The following is a 19,290-nucleotide window of genomic DNA, read 5'->3' as shown; positions in this document are numbered from 1 at the left end:
CCTTGGTCAATGCCGGTCTTGTTAGTTGGTATAGTATTTGCTGAAGTAACTTCTTGAGTGTTTCAGTTTAAAAAGTTGACTTTTAAAGGCAAGAGAATCCTTATTGCGAAGAAAACCAAGCAAGGAGTTTGGCATTAAAATGGTAATTGCAGCACACGCACAGTGCAATGGTTATGCAAGACGAGAATCAAGACAGCAATGTCAAACGCAGGCCGTGTAGAGTACTGTTATCTTAGAAAAGGAGGAAATACTTTGAATTGGTTTGCTTTTGTTCTTAGAACAGACATGACTGTAATTGCGGATGGTCTGTGATGTAGTAAGCAACTTTGCAATTCCAGTAATTATAGCCATTTCCAAACTTCGTAATTTGTCTGGTTAGTGCATTTTAATTTTTGAAGTTTGTGTGTTCATGTAAGCTTTAAAATTCCATGACAAAAGTGAAGCAGCTTCTTTCGGCTGTTCCCGTCAGGGGTCGCCTCAGTGGATCATCTGTTACCGTTTCTTCCTGTCCTCTGCATCTTGCTCTCTTGCACCAGCCACCTGCATCTCCTCGCCACATTCTTAGGCCTTCCTGTTTTCCTCTTACCTTGCAGCTCCATCCTTTTCCAATATACCCAGCATCCCTCACCAGCACATATCCAAACCAATGCAATCTCGCCTCTCTGGCTTTATCTCCAGACTGTCCAACCTGAGCTGACCCTCTAATACTGATTCCTAATCCTGTCCATCCTAGTCACACCCATTGCAAATCTTAACATCTTTAACTCTGCCATCTCCAGCTCTGACTCCTACCTCTTTGTCAGTGTCCCTGTCTCCAACCCATGTAACATAGCTGATCTCACTACCCTCCTGTATACTTTCCCTTTCACTCTTACTGGCATCCATCTGTCACAAATCACTCCTGGCACTCTTCACCGTTACTCTGAGCTGTTGATCCCGTATTTAAACTCCTCCGCTTTAGCCAACTCTACTCCCTGAATCCTCAACCATTCCCCTGTCTTTCCTCTCATACACATGCACGCACATGTTCTGTCTTAGTCCTGATGACCTTCATTCCTCTCCTCTCTAGAGCATATCTCCATCTCTCCAGGGTCTCCTCAACCGGTTCTTTACTCACTACAGTTCAGTGTCATCCGCAAACATCATGGTCTATGGGGACTCCTCAAACCTGTCCATCACCATTGCAAATAAGAAAGGGCTCTGAGCTGATCATTGATGTAATCCCACTTCACCCCACTTCACCTTAAACACATCTGTCAATCCTACTGCAGACATTACCACTGTCACACTACCCTCGTACATATCCTGTACCACTCTTGCATCTTTGCCACTCCAGACTTTCTCCTACAATACCACAACTCCTGTCTAGGCATTCTGTCATATGCTTTCTCCAAGTCCACAAAGACCATAGTGCAACTTCTTCTGGCCTTCTCTATACTTTTCTATCAGCGCACTCAGAGTAAACATCACATCTGTAGTGCTCCTTCCTGGCATGAAACCATACTGCTGCTCAGTCATTTCCTTTCTTAACCTAGCTTCCACTACCCTTTCCCATAACTTCATGCTGTGACTAATCAAAATCCCTCTGTTACTACAGCTCTGCACATCACCCTTATTCTTAAAATCAGTACCAAAACGCTTCTCCACTCCTCAGGCATCCTCTCACTTCCAAAATTTCATTATACAATCTGGTTAACTTCACTTGCCATATCTCCCAAACACCACCTTGCTTCCGCAGGTATGTCATCTGGACCAACAGCCTTTTTCCATTCTTCATCCTCTTCATAGCTGTCCTTACTTCCTCCTTGCTAATCCATTGCACTTCCTGATTCACTATTCCCACATCATCCACCCTTTATCTTTCATTCTCTTCATTCCTCAGCCCCTCAAAGTACTCCCTCCATCTGCTCAACCCACACTCTCTCCTTGCTTGTAACTAAGTTTCCCTCACTATCTTTTATTACCCTTAACTGCTGCACATTTTTCAAAGCTCAGTCTCTCTGTCTAGCCAGTCGGTACAGGTACTTTTCTCCCTCATTAGTCTTACTCTCCATACACCTTATCCTTGGCCTTCGCCACCTCTCTTCACCATATGCCTAGTCTCTTTATACTCCTGTCTACTTTCTTCATCTTTTGACAGTCCCACGTTTTCTCCAACCTCTTTCTCTGTATAGTCTCCTGTACTTGTTCCACCACCAGGTCTCCTTGTCCTCCCTCTGTCCAGATGTCACACCAAGCACCTGCTGTGCTGTAGTTACCCAGCTATTCGGTAACTCTTCACTGCCACCCAGTGCCTGTCTTAACTTCCATGAACTACACCTTACAATCACCCTTTTTAACTTCCATTTGATCCTTGGCAGTGCCCTCACACTCCTCCTCCTTGATCACTGCCACCCAGTGCCTGTCTTAACTCTTCCATGAACCATCATCCTACAGACTACCATCCTGTGCTGCCTCACTAAACCTAGCAACCACTTTAGTATCCAATCTCATTCAGTCTGGCCCTCCTGCATAGGATATGATCCACCTGTGTGCATCTTCCTCCACTCTTTGTATGTCACCCTATGCTTCTCCCTCTTCTTAAAATACGTATTCACCACAGTCATGTCCATTCTTTTCGCAAAATCCACAATCATCTGACCTTCTGCATTCCTCTCCTTAACACCATACCTACCCGTCACTTCCTCATCCCCTCTGTTCCCTTCACCAACATCCCCATTAAAATCCGCTACAATCACCACTTTCACGCTTGGGTACACTCCTCACCACTTTATCCAACTCGCTCCAAAATTTTTCTCATCCATCACAGACCCAACTTGTGGAGCATATGCACTTAAGTCGTCATCACACCAACAATTTCCAGCTTCATAAACATCACTCTGACACTCTTCTCATCTCCAAAACACTCTTGGCATACTGTTCCTTCAGGATAACCCATTTATACTCCCATTCACACCATGATAGACAATTTAAACCCGCCTCCGATACACCTGGCCTTACTCCACATGTATCTGGTCTCTTGTACACTCAATATATCAACTTTCCTTCTCTCGTTAGCTCTCCTTAGACCAGTCATACTACCAACGCTCATTTTCCTACCCTCACTGCCACACTCCTAATCTTCCTGTATTTGGGCATGCCTTCCCCCTCTTCAGCCAGCAGTAGCCCGATTTTCCATAAGCACCCTGTGGGCTAACATTACTGGTAGCGGTTGTTGTTAACCTGGGCCTTAACCGATCCGGTATGGAAGCCTGCATTGTACGTATGTCATTTGGAAAACATTTTACACCGGATGCCCTTCCTGACAACCCTCCCCATTTATCCAGGCTTGGGACTGGCACGAAGAAATGCACTGACTTGTGCATCCCCAGTGGCTGGGTTGACAAGTTTTACACATTATCTTGATAGTTTTGTCTGACATGCTATTTTATTTCTGACCAGTTATGAGTTGGTCTGGGCTGAGACTGAAATTGGTTCATTTGGATCAAGTGCTCTACCCTAGTTACTAAATTCAGTGAATAAATTTTAATGCCTGTGAATTATAGCATTACTAAGATATATATATACCCCAAGTGTAACATTCGTTACAACTGCATTTTCTTTTTATGGGATGCTGGCATCCTAAAATGGCTTCTATATTTAAAAAAATGCATTTTCTTTTTATGGGATGCTGGCATCCTAAAATGGCTTCTATATTTAAAAAAAATATTTATCTCCCAAGTGTGATTCATAGCCTAGTACCTATCAGCCCAAGGGCCTACGTAAGCCTAGCCAACAAGGTTCCCTGGCTTACGCCACCCAAGAAAGTTATTTTCCTGTGCCACTGTTGAGCAGAGTCACAAGTGATCCCCGGGGTGTATTTCCCATCAACTCCTCGAGATTTTTCTCGAGTGCTAATGAAGAACTTTGCTTGACATAGATGGGTAGCCTGTTCCAGAGTATGGGAAGCCTGTTCCAGAGTATGGGAAGTCTCTGGGACAGGAATCTATCCCTCCAACATGTCCTGTTTATTGTGGTGACAGCGTGCAACTCGGAGGGATTGGGATCTTTAGGTGTAGCATGTCCAACAGCTCTGGGTTTGACATGCCTTTGTATGTTAGGCAGAGATCACCCCTCTTTGTATGTTAGGCAGAGATCACCCCTGAGTAGGCATTATGCTACGGAGAGATCACCCCTGAGTAGGCGTAATGCTACAGAGTAAAGCTGGAGTTTTTTGAGGCGGTCAGTACAGGGCATTTGTTTGAAGCTAGTAATCCTCTTTGAGGTACTTCTGTGGTCTTTCCAACTGCTGCAGATGCCTTTAGGTACATTCCAAAAGGGGCATTGGACTCTCTAATGGGTCTAATGACTGTAGAGGGGAACAATGACCACTTTTAACCCTTTTATGATTAGGTGTGCCACGTAGAAGGACTTCCTGACTACTGTGGTGATGTGTCTATCAAAGGAGAGACTACTGTCCACCTGGGTCCCAAGGTCTCTTACCACGTATTCGGTGTTGGGTAGATTGCTGCTTATGTGGTAGTTCATGGGTACAGAGTTTTTACCAAAGGGGGTGACACTGCACTTTTTGGCATTGAGCTTGAGGCCATGGCTCTCAACAGCGAGGCCCTTCTGTAGGATGTCCACATCATTTGGGGAATTGACTGCAAAGCCATAGTCCTCTGCAAACTTCGTTAGCCAGAGGCCTTCTCTGTTGGCCTCTACTTCAGAGAAGTAGATACCAAACAGGAGACGTCCCAGGACGGAACCCTGTAGTACTCAACTTGTCACTGCTGTGAGGTCAGATTTGGAGTCCAACTTTTACAGTGTGGGTTAATGACATGGGGATTTATACCTAGTTTAGTGAGTTTAGCTATAATTCCAGAATGGGGGATGGTGTCTAAAGCCTTGGCGAGGTCAAGATAGGCTGTGTGAACCACCTTACCCTCATCTACGGCTTTGACTTTGAGGCAGTCACCAATCAGGTTCAGGAGGCATGATCTGCCTTTCACAAACCTGAGCTGGGTGGGATCCAGAGTTTGCAGGTTACCAATGTCTTGAGTTCCATGATAAGTTCCATGGCCTTGCAGACCAGGCTCATCAGGCTAATAGGTTGATGGTTCCCGGGATCAGTGGTGGCACCCCTGATAGTTCCTGGGATCAGTGGTGGCACCCCCTTTGTGGAGTGGGATAACTGTTGGTGTGCGCCATTCAGTGGGCACAAAGCCTGATGTGAGGCTATTATTGAACATGGTGCTTAAGTGGGGAGCCAGTTCGTTCTGAAGTTTGTGTAAAACGCAGCCTGGGATGTTGTCCCATGGATGCTGTGTTTTTGGCTTTAGAGTGTGCAGCTTTTACCTGCGTAGCTGTGATTACAGGGACTCTGCATTCTTCCTGTATAGATATGGGCCCTTTAGGGGGTGAGGGGGGTAAAGTTAGCACTGAGGGGGTAGTTGGCTATCTGCCATTTGGTTCTGTAAATTTCGTGCCTTTGTGCTGTAACTCAGAGCAGATCTGGGTGTTGCCATTGAGATTCTTGACATAGCTATAGAATGATTTGTGGTTGTCCTTGGAATTGGTGGCAATTGGTGGCAATTTTGTTTTCCTAGCTAGCTTTGAAGGATCTTATAAAGGATCTCAGCTTCTTACTGAGGCTGGCCAGGGAGCTCCTCCACTCTTGGGATTTTACTCTTGCAACAGTTTCTTCCTTCTGTTGTACAGTTTATGGCAGGGGACCACCAGATTGGCTTCCTTTTTTTGGAGGATAGTGTCTTGGTTCTGTTTGAGATAGCACGATCCATGCACTGGTGTAAGTGCTTAGAGTGCATTGTGTAGGATTCAGCAGTTGTAACTGTATTGTCCATCTGCATGGGGTCATGAAGTTCACCACTTCTATCCTAAGCATGAAGTTGGCTTTGGAGAAATTGTTTACTATGGTTTCCTTAATGGGGGATAGGGGCAGGATGTGGATATAAAGGGTGATTAGCTTATGGTCAGATCGGACCAACGAGGAGTTGACTTCAGGTGTGGGACACTGGTCACTTATGTTGGTAATTACTAGGTCTAGGATATTATTGCCCCTGGTGGGGGTGTGGATAAGTTAATCTAGGGCATTGGAGTTTATGAATTCCAGAAAGCGGTGAGCAGAGGAGTTGGTACACAAGTAGTTTTCCCAGTTAATGGTGGGATAGCTGAAATCGACCATTATTAGGGTGTTTGGTTAAACCCTAATATTTTCCAGTACATCAGGAAGAGAGTGGGAATCCTGGGGCATGGTGGGCGATCTGTAGCAAGCTACAATTTGGATTACAGTTTTGCCCAGAATTATTTGCACTTGGATAACTCTGATGCATTACGCTTAGCAACTAGCCTGGAGGTGTGGATATTCTTAATGAATATGGACACACCTCTGCCTTTGTTTCATTCCAGGTTACATGGCCAAAGTGTGGTATGAGTTGTAGCCTGGTAGTGCAGGGGTGCTCTCTGGAGCCTTGAACCAGGTCTCGGTCACTGCACGGATATCTATGTTCTCCATTTTAAGGAGTGCCTTGAGGTGAGTGCATTTTGAGATTTAGACTTCTAGTATTGAGTAGCATTACCATCAGTTTTTTTTTTTTTGCTGGCCTGTTCCTGTTATGGTGGTAAACTTTTTGATTTGAACCCTGCCTAAAAAAGGCACTATAAGGGCAGCAAGAGACTTAACCAGTATCCAAAATCCCAGTGGTGACAGGTGCAGACCATCTGTGGCAAAGCAGTGTGGTCTGTCAACCATGTCATCCCAAGCAGACTGATACTGGATCCCCCTTAGAATGACACCACAAGCTTAGCCAATTGTTGAAGTCAATCATTTTGTCCTTGTACTGCGGTATCATTTTGGGTGATGGCAGAATGCTACTCAGGGCAAGGGTCATACCTGCCTGGGCTACAAGATCAGAGAGCTCTTCCATGTCTGTTTTTATGTAGTCCAGGAAGGTACGTCTCTGGTCATTCACACCATCATGGGCAATGACAAGAGTCATATTTGTAATTGTGGAGTGACCTGAGCGCATGGGTTATGTGGTGGATCCTGGCACCCGACAGGCAGCTGACAGGAACCTTCTTGTTTAGCCGGGTGAGTGGGACATCAGTGTGCCTGACTATAGAGTCGCCACGTTGTTTTGCCTTATTGGCTGTGGTTGAGTCTGTGGGCTGTCATTTGGGTTGTGTTGGGGGATAGAGGTTGCTTGCGTTTCTGCTTTGGAGGAGGTCTCTGTTGCTTAGACAGATTGTTATTGAGAGCATCCTCAAATGTTTGTGTTACTATGTGTGGATTTTGGTGGTGTAGATTTAGTGAGACAGTGTGGTGTGGTTTAGTGAGACAGAGTGTGGTGTGGTGCAAATGTTTACCTTCTCCTCATGACTGTCAAGTTCAGTCTTGGTTGGAGAGAGCTTTACCTCCAGTTTGGCTAGATAAGTGCATCTCTCACAGGTTGTAGTGTTGGGTGGTAGGAGGAGAGGGTTGTCTGTGTACATTAGGCAATTTCTACATTGCCTCAAGATGCCCAGATTCATCAGATAGATAAGAGAGAACACTGGGAGCTGACCCTTGGACATGCCTGAATAAAAAAAAATATTTTTTTAGATAAGTGAGGAAAGAGTACAAGAGCTGTTTTTCTCTAAGCCAGTGAGAAGTAAGTACAAAAACTGTTTTCCTCTAGGGAACGAGGAAGATTGAGTGCTATAGTAATCAGTAGCTTATTTAGTGCTCAAAAGTTCTGAACAAGTGCTGAGCATGAGTAAGCAAATTTTAAGTGCTAAAACTAAGAATCTGTATCGACACTAGACTAGTTACAGGACAGAAACCAGTGCAAATGCAGACTTCCAAATCAAAAAGTTGAGAGAGGTGGAAGATTGCCCAAACGGCCAATAACTACAATTTCTGGGCTAGAACCACTCCTTATGTTACCTAGTGCTTACCACTCCCACTGATAAGCTAGAAGGCTTCCCTCCAACACAGAAAGGCTTGGGGGGGGGGCTCAGCTTACATACAGTCCTGGATACAGCAAATCTGTATCTGGAACACTAGTTACAGGAAAGGTAGGAAACTGGCTTAGTGGTTTATTTTGTGTTTTTTTTTTTTTTTTTATAGAAAAGTAGCAAAAACAGTAGTAAACAATTCACATGCAGTGCAAGCTAGCACACGAGTATGTAGCAGTATTGGACCAAACACAGTTTAAAAAATGCAATTAAATTTAAAAAGGACTAAAAGCAAGTGCAGAGAGTTTATTAGGTAGAATGTGGTAGAGATGGGACTAGGAGTGTCCCAGATCAAATCTACAGTGGGGTGGGCAACTGCAAAAGCCACCAAATTTAAACTACAAACCAAAAATAGGGAGGGGGGTGGGACAAAACAGTTTCAACAGAGATCTAAGCAACAACTAACGGTACAAACTTTAAAACCAAAAAAATATATACTCTGCTCTGTATATTTGCAGATAGTCTGTAAGGCAGTCTCTCACAACACCAGTTCCAGCAGTTGTCATTCCTTGGGTTTCAATTTTGTCCTGTAGGCATGTCTGTTAATCCTAGTGTCCTGAGCTACAAGACCACATGGCATGCTTTTTACAGAGTAATGATTTTCCAGTTTGTTTGCAGGTCCTCTCAGAATTCCTGAGTTATACTAGAAACTTAAAAACAACTCTTCCACTCCTTCACAACTCCAAGTATATGCATATACAAAATGAATACTAGAAACTTGTCAGATGTTGGTAGATTGCCACATTGATTTGAGAGGAATGTGTTCCTGTAATGAGTTAATTTTGGCTTTGTGACGCCCATACACTGGCCCAGTAATCAAGGAGCCTCAGTACTCGCCATTAGCACTAGTGAGGGACGTGCACATTGGGGGGATAACTACGCACAAAGTACAATTTCCCTTAAGAGCACACAGAGATCAGTCAGTCTGGGGCTGGTTTCTCCCTCCACATCCCCAATAAGACTCCCCACTGGCATAGCTATAGGGTACAGATCTCTCGGCCTAGTGGTCAAGCTAAAACCTCCAGCATTGCTCTCTGTCCAGCCAGTGCTTTGTGTCCCTGCCCAAGTAGCTGACCACGCACAAGATTTGATTTAGATACAGACACACAAGACACTCCTGGGGAAGGCTTGCACACCAGTTTCACTGTGTAGTATTATCCAAGTAATGTGACCTAACAGCAAAACTATTGGAATGGCTTGGACAGTATTGCGAAATACATGCAAGTACTCTAGCTTAAATTATCTAGACAACAGCCACAGTTAAAAGGTTTAAAATATTTAATAAAAGTGAGAATACTCATCAGTTCAACAGTGCTAATACAGAGTTTAGAAATCACAGGAAACTTGAACAGTATTGTAGGATAGTCTGACATATAAATGTAGAACTAGACTAATCTGGCTAAATCTGAGAAATCAGTGTTCTGAATACTACTTGCATACAGAGCAAGCAAGTGCTGGTGAGTGGATGTTCTTACTGGATCCCAGACGAGATAAATGATACAAAATGCTCAGTCTTTTTCAGAGTCTTAAATTGATAATACATTGTCATTTCACATTACATTATTTTTATCACTTCTTTAGTTCCCAGGCTAACTCAATTTACATTTATTTGTAAGCTGCACCTGGCCAGGAAGCCACAGCAATAAGACACTTTTTTTTACATGTAAAATCTGTTAATTATCTGTCTTAACCAATAGAATTTGCTAGCCCATACATCCCGTCTCCGAGCTTGATCAAACAGTTGTGATTCTTAACATGTTCCAGCAGGATGCACTGTGGTTACATTTTTGAAGTTCAGTGCAACATAGTTTAATCATAATAAATAGTTCTTTTTACATTTGTAAAAGCCTGTGGATTATATTAATATTTACAATGACTTATAATTATCTACAAAATTCTATCTAGCTAGGCTGGCAGCCTTTCAGTTTATCAATTTATGAATTTTAAAGTTGGAACATAGGCTTCAGTCAGAGCTGTTCCTGTATGTGTGCTTCCCCTAACCACCTGCAAAAAAAAAAATAATTGCCACTGTTAAACTAGAAAAGAAAAGTGACTGCCTTTACTTAAATTTGCTCTCGCAAATAAGGTGCTATGCTGTCAAGCTATAGGCTTTAATTTCTGATGTCCATCAAGCTATAGAAAAAATATTTGATGTACTTTGGGAGAGTACAGCACTGGTACTTTTGAGTAAAAGTGGGCTATTCAGTCAAATCTTCCTCCTTGTGGATAAGGCTGTTTAGTTGCATTCTGGGAACTGTTTAGCCCTTTCATGCAGCCATGACTTTGGAATGTTAACATCGGTGTCTTCTATCCATAGTATAAGGACTTGTACACTCCATTGGGAAGTGGAGGAGAAACTTGCGTTTTGTAAAGTTTGTGTAGGTAGAGCTCCTCAGTCTGGCACTTCAGAGGAAGGTACCACTTTTGCCAAAGATAAAATCCATTGTCACCACCTCCCTTTCCCTGTATGGGGATAATTTCTGAGAATTGGCATTCTGAGTCTCTCATTGGAGACCTATGAGAATATAGTAAAATTAGTATTTTGAGAGGGGGTATACTGACAGTCTCTTGTTTGGGGGAGCAGTATAAGCAGGGGCATTCTGGTTTTCCACCTTGAGAAATGTGAATGTCAGACCACAAATGTTTTGAAATGGCCAAGTGGTTTAGTCCCTGAACAGGAATGTTAAGTCTTATGCCTTTTCCACTGTATGAAACCCTCTGACCATACATCCATCCTCAACCCCTTTTCACATTTTGCGCATGAGGTCAGTGTGTTACTTAAGCAGTGGTAGTCATCTTGAGCCAAGGTTTACACCGCCGGTTGGCTAGCCCTGCCACGGTAGTTCATTCATACCACTCACTCGTACACTTTTTCACCTGTGGCCAATTTAGCGTCCCATCCACCTACTGCATGTTTCTGGAATGTGGGAGGAAACGGGAGCACCCGGGGGAAACCTATGTGACTGCAGGGAGGACATGCAGACTCTGCACAGAAGGCATCCCAGCTGAGAATCTGACTGGAAAACCTCTTGCTGTGAGGTGACAACACTAACCGCTGCACCACCACAACCACCCCTCAGACCTCACTAACTGAATTTTTAACTTTGACAAAACCTTTGCTTGAGCTGACTTCGCCTGAAACAAGTTAAAGCCAGTCAATATCCACAAGTTAAGCTTGCTTTATGGAATGATTCAGTTTGCACTTGGAGATCACAAGGGAAGGGGGTGGCAGTTCTTCTCACGGTGACCATATTAGCAGTTTGGTTCACTGACATTTTGGTAATTTGGGCTGCTTATGGTTTGCAGCTGGTACTTGCTGGATGTCCTGTTTTCACCCCTCCTGTCTGCTTTTTATCCATACTGCTGCTGGTGATCCATAAGGCAAAATTTACCAGGCATTCTGGCAGCCTGGTTATGCAGCCAGGACTGTGGAAGTTTGACTGCAGTGTTAAAGCAGCTGTTCTGTCCATTGGTGGTTGTCCCATTTGTCTTTCCTGTCAAACTTTGTAGCTGTAAGATCGTCATGGACCATATCCTGTCCATATCCTCATTTCCAAGAGCAAAGAACCCTGGTTTAGCCCCCTCAAGTAATGCATTTCCACCCCATTGTTTGCAGTTTTTGCATTTTACTGCATTGCAAGATCCCCAGGACTGTGTGTACAGCAAGCTGATACCTGACCAGTATCTTGTGAAAAATGGTGATATCCCAACAATAGTGCCCCCCCACACACACACACACAATCAGTATTTCTTTAATGTGGCATCCAAGTATTTACTTGGCTTTGGCAGTAGCAGTTATCACTGACTTTTGATCCACAAAAAAAAAAAAAAAAAAAATTTCCAGCTTGCATGTAACACTTTGGATGTTGAGCCCTACATGTCAAGTACCATGAATGTCTGGGTTTTGAGTCTGCTTCCTCTGTCCCTGATGGGACAGTTTCACTCTGATCTTTCCTTGGGCTTTCATCCATTTTTTTCACTGTGACCTCTGTCTGCATGTTCAGAAAAGTATAGCAGTGTTGTGCTGACAAATATTGATTTAAGGAAAACTTTTGAGGGTTGATGACTTAAGACTAAGGTAAAATGGGATTGGAGAATTGTACTCCATCTGAATGGAGGTGGAAACTGATCTTGAGAGAGAGCGAGACATTTTAATTTAAATGTGATTTGTGGGGGTGTTAAAAGGAAAGAACATAGAAAAATGTGGGGAGGTATGTTTAGTACCAAAGAGGATTTGTAAGTAGAACAAATGATGAAAAATAAACTGCAGATTATGGAAGATTTGGTAAATCTGAGGTAAAGGTTTCAAGGAGACAGTGGAGCACTTGGTTTCTCTGTATTCCACAAACTTTATGTGGATAAATGACTGCAAAAAGAAGCAGATGCATTTAGTCCACACAACTATGCTGTTGGCATATGCCAAGTTGTTTTTTTTTTTTTTTTTTTTTTTTTTTTTTATTTGGGGGTGTGTACTGAAAGCCTAAAGTTGAATACAGTGACCTCCATGGATGTTCAGAATTGTGGTCACGGCTGTAGAGTTGTGGGGCAGGAATGGTGGGCCAGTTTGAAGTGGTGGAACTTGTGTGGCAACTGAAAGTGTGTAAATTTTAAACCCTTTTTGAGAGGGTAATAGGGACTTTGTTCTCAATCTACTACATGTTCATAATGGGGTAGTTTTGGTACAAGATGAGGACTGGGCAGCTATAGGCTAGTTGTTGGCATATTAACTATCCACTTAATGTGCATGGTCATGCAGCACCCTTAAAGGAGTACTGCACCCACAGACTCAAACTTGTTTAAAACATCATGGCATGATGTTTCCTACACTTTAACAGCACTCTGGGATTATTTACAGGATTTTAAATTTTTATATGTAATTCCAGACTCTGGCCACCTGGAGGCTGGCTTATTGACATGGTTTGGATAAATCAGGTTGCCATCCAGTATCCCAGAAATCATTGTTTGGCCAAATGTTACATCATGCAGGCCTCAGTTTGCCTAAAGCTCCTGTCCTTTCATAGATGTTGCATGCGTACAAAGTACTGAGTAAAATAGAACAGTGTAAGTAACATTCCCTGCTGCAAATGCCACAGAACACACTCGGAATGCTGTTTACTGCTGCCTTTTTTTTTTTTTTTTTTTTGTAATTTAGTTTAAATGGCACTAATTTGTAAGGCAATGAATTCCAGTCAATTTACTTCTCCCCTCCCCCATAACATTTGGCTTCCCTAGCTGTCAAAGTCCTGAGGGTAATTTGACCTGGTAATTCCATTAATTGGCAGATCTCAGCAGGGTGTTTGACTCATAGGTTCATACTAGGCTATCTGCCCTAGGGCATTTATAAGCCTAGCCAGAGTTGTGTGGCTTTCACCACCCCTTAGGTTGAAGAATACTATACCCATTAGTTTGCCGTGCCTCCGTCCAGCAGTGATAGAGAGATGATCCCCGGGGTAAACCTACAATCTCCCATCCACTGGTCAAGATTCCTCTTGAACAGAGCCAGTGAGGTGCTCTGTCTCACATGGACCAGGATTCTGTTCCACAGCATAGGGAGTCTCTGGGTGATGAATCTGTCCCTCCAGCACGTCCTATTTATATCCGTGTTGAGGTTTAAGTCTCTTGCTCTTGTGGCTCTGGTGGATTTGGATTTTTTGAGGTGGAGCATGTCCATTAATTCCGGGTTGGACATGGCCTTGTATGTCAGGCACAGGTCACCTCTGAGCAGACGGTATGCGACTGAATAGAGCTGGAGTTTCTTCAGTCGGGCAGCATATGGCATATTTTTGAGCCCCTTTATCCTTTTGGTGAGGAAATTTTGGGGTCTTTCCAATTGCTGCAGGTGTCAGGTAAGATGCATTCCGAATGGGGCATTGTACTCTTATCATTGGTCTGATAATTGAAGAGTACAGGGGAACAATGACTTCCCTTGATCTGGATGTGAATCCCTTCATAATCAGGTGGGCAATGTGTGTCAAAAGAAAGGTTACTGTCAACTTGGGCCCCCAGGTCCTTTATAACCTCTTCTGTGCTTAATGGATTGCCACCTATGTGGTAACTTGGGGTTACCTTGTTTTTACCAAAGGGTATGACTATACATTTTTGGCGTTTAGCTTAAGGCCATGGCTCTGGCACCAGTTATCCGTTTCAATGAGACCTCTCTGAAGGATATCTGTGTCTGATGGATTTTCAACTATGGCGCCCAGTTTGCAGTCATCTGCAAACTTTGTCAGCCACAATCCTCCTATGTTTGCCTGCACTTCTGAAAAGTAGATGCCAAACAAGAGGGGGCCCAGGACTGAGCCCTGTGGGACACCGCTTGTGACTGGCTTGGAGTCTGACATGGCAGCAGCAACTCTAACCCTGTGGGTTCTGTCCTTGAGCCAGTTTGCAACCCATCTTGTGACATATGGGTTTACATTTAAGCTGGTGAGCTTTTCTATGATACCAGAGTGGGGTATTGTCAAACTTTTGCAAGGTCAAGGTAGGCTGTGTGAACTGCCTTACCCTCATCAATGGCCTTTGTGACACTTTCAAAAAAGTCGACCAAGTTCAAGAGGCATGATCTGCCCTTGACAAAGCCGAATTGGGTAGGATCCAATGTCTGTAGGTCCCCTATGTCTTTATTTATGAGTTCCATTATGATCCTCTCCATAGCTTTGCAGACCAGGCTTGTTAAAGCTTATGGGGCGGTAATTACCAGGGTCCGTAGAAGCACCGCCTTTGTGGAGTGGGATCACAGTTGCTGTACGCCACTCTTTGGGTACGTATCCTGTGGTAAGGCTAAGATTAAACAGCAGCCTTATGTGTGGGTTTAGTTCCTCATTGAGTTTGTGTAGCACACAGCCGGGGACACCATCTGGTCCCATTGATGCTGTGTTTTTTAGCTTTAGAGAGAGCAGCTCTCACCTGGGCATTTGAGATGATTGGGAGGCTACACTCTGGGATAGATATTTCTCCTTTTGGGGGGGGGGGGGGATTTTCACTGAACCTGTCTGCCAGTATGTTTGCAATGTCTGTGGGTTCAGTGATTTTTGTATCGTTTTGGACGAATTCTGAGCATATCTGGGAGTTTCCACCCAGATTTCTAACATAGCTAAAGAAGGCCTTATGATTGTCTTTTGAGTCCTTGGCGATCTTTCCTCTCAAAGTTGGCCTTGAATGATTTTATGAGTGATCATAGTTTTTTTACTAGTATTGATCAGAGATGTCTTCCCTTTTAGGGATTTTGCTCTATCTTGTAGTAGCTTTCTCCTCTTGTTGTAGAGTTTGTTTATGGCTGGGGTCCACCAGATCAGGCGCTTGCCTTTGGTGGAAAGGGTCTTGATTTTATTTGGGATTGCTTGATCCATGCAATCCTGGAGGTGCTCGTAGAAAGCATTTGTAAGGGATTCAGCAGCGTGGGATGTGGTTTCCAATGGCTCAGGGGCCTTGAAGGATACCACACCAGTCTTAAGTGTTCATCATACTAGGCTATCTGCCCGTGGGCATTTACAAGCCTAGCCCATAGTTTTGTGGCTTACACCACCCCTTTAGTATGGGGAACTATACCCATTATTTTGCTGTGCCTCTGTCGAGCAGTGACACTGAGGTAATCCCTGGGGTATATCTGCGATCTCCCATCCATTGGTCAAGATTTCTCTTGAACAAGGCCAGCGAGGTTCTCTGCCTCACATATACCGGGATTTTGTTCCACAGCATAGGGAGTCTTTGGGTGATGAATCTATCCCTCCAGCATGTCCTATTAATAGCAGTGTCAAGGTTTGTCTCCCGCCCTTGTGGCTCTGACGGATCTAGATTTTTTGAGGTGAAACATATTCATCAAATCTGGGTTTGACATGGCCTTGTATGTTAGGCAAGGGTCACCTCTGAGTAGGCGGTAAGCAACTGAATAGAGTTGGAGTTCTTTCAGTCGGGCAGCATAGGACAGATGTTTGAGACCCTTTATCCTTTTGGTGAGGAACTTTTGTGGCCCCTCAAGCTGCTGCAAGTGTCGGGTCAGATACATTCTGAATGGGGCATTGTACTCAATCATTGGTCTGATGAGTGATGAGTATAGGGAGACTATGACCTCCCTTGATCTAGATGAGAATCCCTTCATGATAAGGTGGGCAATGTAGAAGGTCTTCCTAACTACTTTGGCTACATGGGTGTCGAATGACAGACTACTATCAACTTGGGTCCCCAGGTCCCTGATAACTTCTTCTGTGCTCAGTGGATTGCCACCTATTTGGTAGCTAGGGGTAACCTTGTTTTTCCTGAAGGGTATGACTATGCATTTTTTGGCATTTAACTTTAGGCCATGGCTCTGGCACCAGTTATCCGTTTCTGTGAGACCCTTCTGAAGGATATCTGTGTCAGATGTGTTTTCTACTATGGCGCCCAGTTTGCAGTCATCTGCAAACTTTGTCAGCCATAACCCTCCTGTGTTTGCTTGTACTTCGGAAAAGTAGATGCCAAACAAGAGTGGGCCCAGGACTGAGCCCTGTGGTACACCACTTTTGACAGGCTTTGAGTCAGACATGGCGCCAGCAACTCTGACCCTGTGTGTTCTGTCACTCAGCCAGTTTGCAACCCATCTTGTGATGTATGGGTTAACATTTAAGCTGAGTTTTTCAATGATACCCGAGTGGGGTATTGTATCGAAGGCCTTGGCCAGATCGAGGTAGGCTGTATGGACTGCCTTTCCCTCATCAATGGCTTTGGTGACTGTTTCGAAAAAGTCAACCAAGTTTAGAAGGCATGATCTGCCTTTGACAAAGCCAAACTGGGATGGATCCAAAGTCTGCAGATTCCCTATGTCTTTATTTATGAGGTCCATTATGATCCTCTCCATGGCTTTGCAGATAAGGCTTGTCAAGCTGATGGGCCGGTAATTTCCAGGGTCGGTGGAGGCACCGCCTTTGTGAAGTGGGACCACAGTTGCAGTGCACCACTCCCTGGGCACGTATCCAGAGGTAAGACTATGATTAAACAGCTGTCCTAGCTGTGGGTTTAATTCCTCGTTGAGTTCGTGGAGCACACAGCTGGGGACACCATCAGGTCCCATGGATGCTGTGTTTTTTGCTTTGGAGAGCGCAGTTCTCACTTGGGCGTTGGAGATGTTTGGGGGGCTGCAATCGCTTGGTATAGATCTCTCCTTTTGGGGGGGGGGGAGGGGAGGGAGAAGTTTGCACTGAACCTGTCAGCCACTATGTTGGCAATGTCTGTAGGATCAGTAATCTTCACATCATTTTGAACTAGTTCTGAACATATCTGGGAGTTTCCTCCCAGGTTTCTAACATAGCTAAAGAAGGCCTTATGATTGTCTTTTGAGTCTTTAGCTGTTTTTCTCTCAATTTGCTTTGGATGATTTGAGAGCTCTTAGTTCTTTACTTATAGTGATCAAGGGTGTCTTACCTTTTAAGGATTTTGCTCTGATCTTGTAGTAGCTTCCTCCTTTTGTTGTAGAGTTTGTTTGTGGCTGGGGTCCACCAGACTGGACGCTTGCCTTTGGTACAAAGAGTCTTTGTTTTGCTTGGGATTGCCTTATCCATGCAGTCCTGCAGGTGCTGGTAGAAGGCATTTGTAAGTGATTCAGCGGCTTGAGTACTGTTTTCCGCCAGCTCGGGGTTCTTAAAGGAGACCACACTAGTCTTTAGAAGTGTGAAGTCTGCTTTCGAGAAGTTCTTTACTGTGGTCTTTTTTATTTCAGGTGGGGGTGGGATGAGGACCTCCAGCGAGATTAGTTTGTGATCTGATCTCACCAGTGAGGGGTATACTTCCGGTGTTGAACATTGTGCTCCCATGTTCGTGATGATGAGATCAAGTATGTTTTCTCCTCTTGTGGGGATGGTGACTAGTTGTTCCATGGCATTTGAGTTTATGAATTCCAGGAACTTTTGGGCTAGGGTGTTTGGGCTTGAGTAGTGTACCCAGTCTATATTAGGGTAATTGAAGTCACCTAGTATGATGGTGTTTGGTGATACATTTATCCCCTTTAGTGTTTTCAGGAAGGCCATGTGAGGTTCCTGAGCTTGTGAGGGTGGCCTGTAACATGCTACAATTTGCAGAGCAGTCTTGCCTATGGTTAATTGCACCTGGATGGTTTCTGATGCATCGTGCGTTGCCACCAGTCTGGAGGTGTGGGTGTCCTTGATGAATATGGATACCCCCCCTCCTTTCTTGGTATTTTCTGGATTTTGGGGCCGGAACGCATGATATGAGGTAAAACCTGATAGTGCTGGGGTGCTCTCAGGAGCCTTGAACCAGGTTTCTGTCACAGCACAGACATCGATGTTCTCCATACTGAGAAGGGCCTCGAGTGCGTGCATTTTGAGATTTAGACTTCTGGCATTGAGCAGCATTACCCTTAGTTTTTTTCCTTTTTTGTGTTCTAGGGTGGTAGGTTTAGAATTTGAGTCTTGCCTAAAAAAGGCACTATGGGGGTGGCAAGAGCCTTTGCCAATATCCGGAATCCCAGGGGTGACAGGTGCAAGCCGTCCCTTGCGAAGCAGCGTGGCTTGTCCAGCATGTCATCCCAGGCAGACATTGGATCCCCTTTGAATGACACCAGAGTTTAAGCCAATTGTTAAAGCTGATCATCTTATCTCTGTGTTGTGGCATCATTCTTGGTGAAGGTAGGATACTGCTCAGGGTCAGGGTCATACCTGCCTGGGCTACATAATCAGAGAGCTCCTCAATGTCTTTTCATGTAGTCCAAGGAGGTACGTCTCGGGTCGTTTACACCAGCGTGGACAATGGCTGAGTCGTATTTGTACCTGCTGTTGAGAGACCTGAGTGCATGCGTTATGTGGCGGATTCTAGCGCCCGACAGGCAGCTTACTGTGACCTTCTTACTCGTCTGGTGAGCGGGACGTCAGTGTGTCTGACTGGAGTCACCAATGACTAGTGTGTCTGGCATTGTTTGGCCTTAAGGGCTGTGACTGTTTGACACTCTGACTGTGAGGTCTATGTGTTGCAGGTGTTGTGTTCTGAGGTGGTGGTTGTTTGGGTGTCTGCTTTGGTGGCCTCTGCTGTTTTGGTAGATTTTTGATCAGAGCCTCCGAGTATGTCTTTGTGTGTTTATGTGTATGATTTGAGGTTGAGATGGTACTATGAGACTGGGTCTATAGTGTGTGTGGTAACCTTTTCCTCCTGACTGGTCTTGCCAGTCCTATGTTGAGAGAGCTCAGCATGTATTTGTGTTTTGTGGGAGGAGGAGAGGGTTGTCTGTGTACATGAGGCAATTGTAACATTGCCTCAATATTCCCAGGTTCACCAGCTGAGCAGGAGAGGACACTAGCAACTGATCCCTCG

At 44.4% G+C, this 19,290-nt stretch overlaps 1 protein-coding gene across 1 annotated transcript in view; it reads left to right on the top strand.

Moving 5' to 3' along the window:
* LOC122799674 (cytochrome c oxidase subunit 6A, mitochondrial) overlaps positions 1 to 19,290 on the top strand; it is a 60,285-nt gene that overhangs the window by 28,495 nt on the left and 12,500 nt on the right. The gene's annotated exons all lie outside the window — the stretch shown is intronic.

Source organism: Protopterus annectens, chromosome 4.part0, assembly GCF_019279795.1.
Source record: "Protopterus annectens isolate FY-2018-M chromosome 4.part0, PAN1.0, whole genome shotgun sequence".
In the NCBI taxonomy this organism is placed as follows: Eukaryota; Metazoa; Chordata; order Ceratodontiformes; family Protopteridae; genus Protopterus; species Protopterus annectens.
Note: the sequence above shows the minus strand (reverse complement) of the source record. Positions and strands in the feature narration are given on the sequence as shown.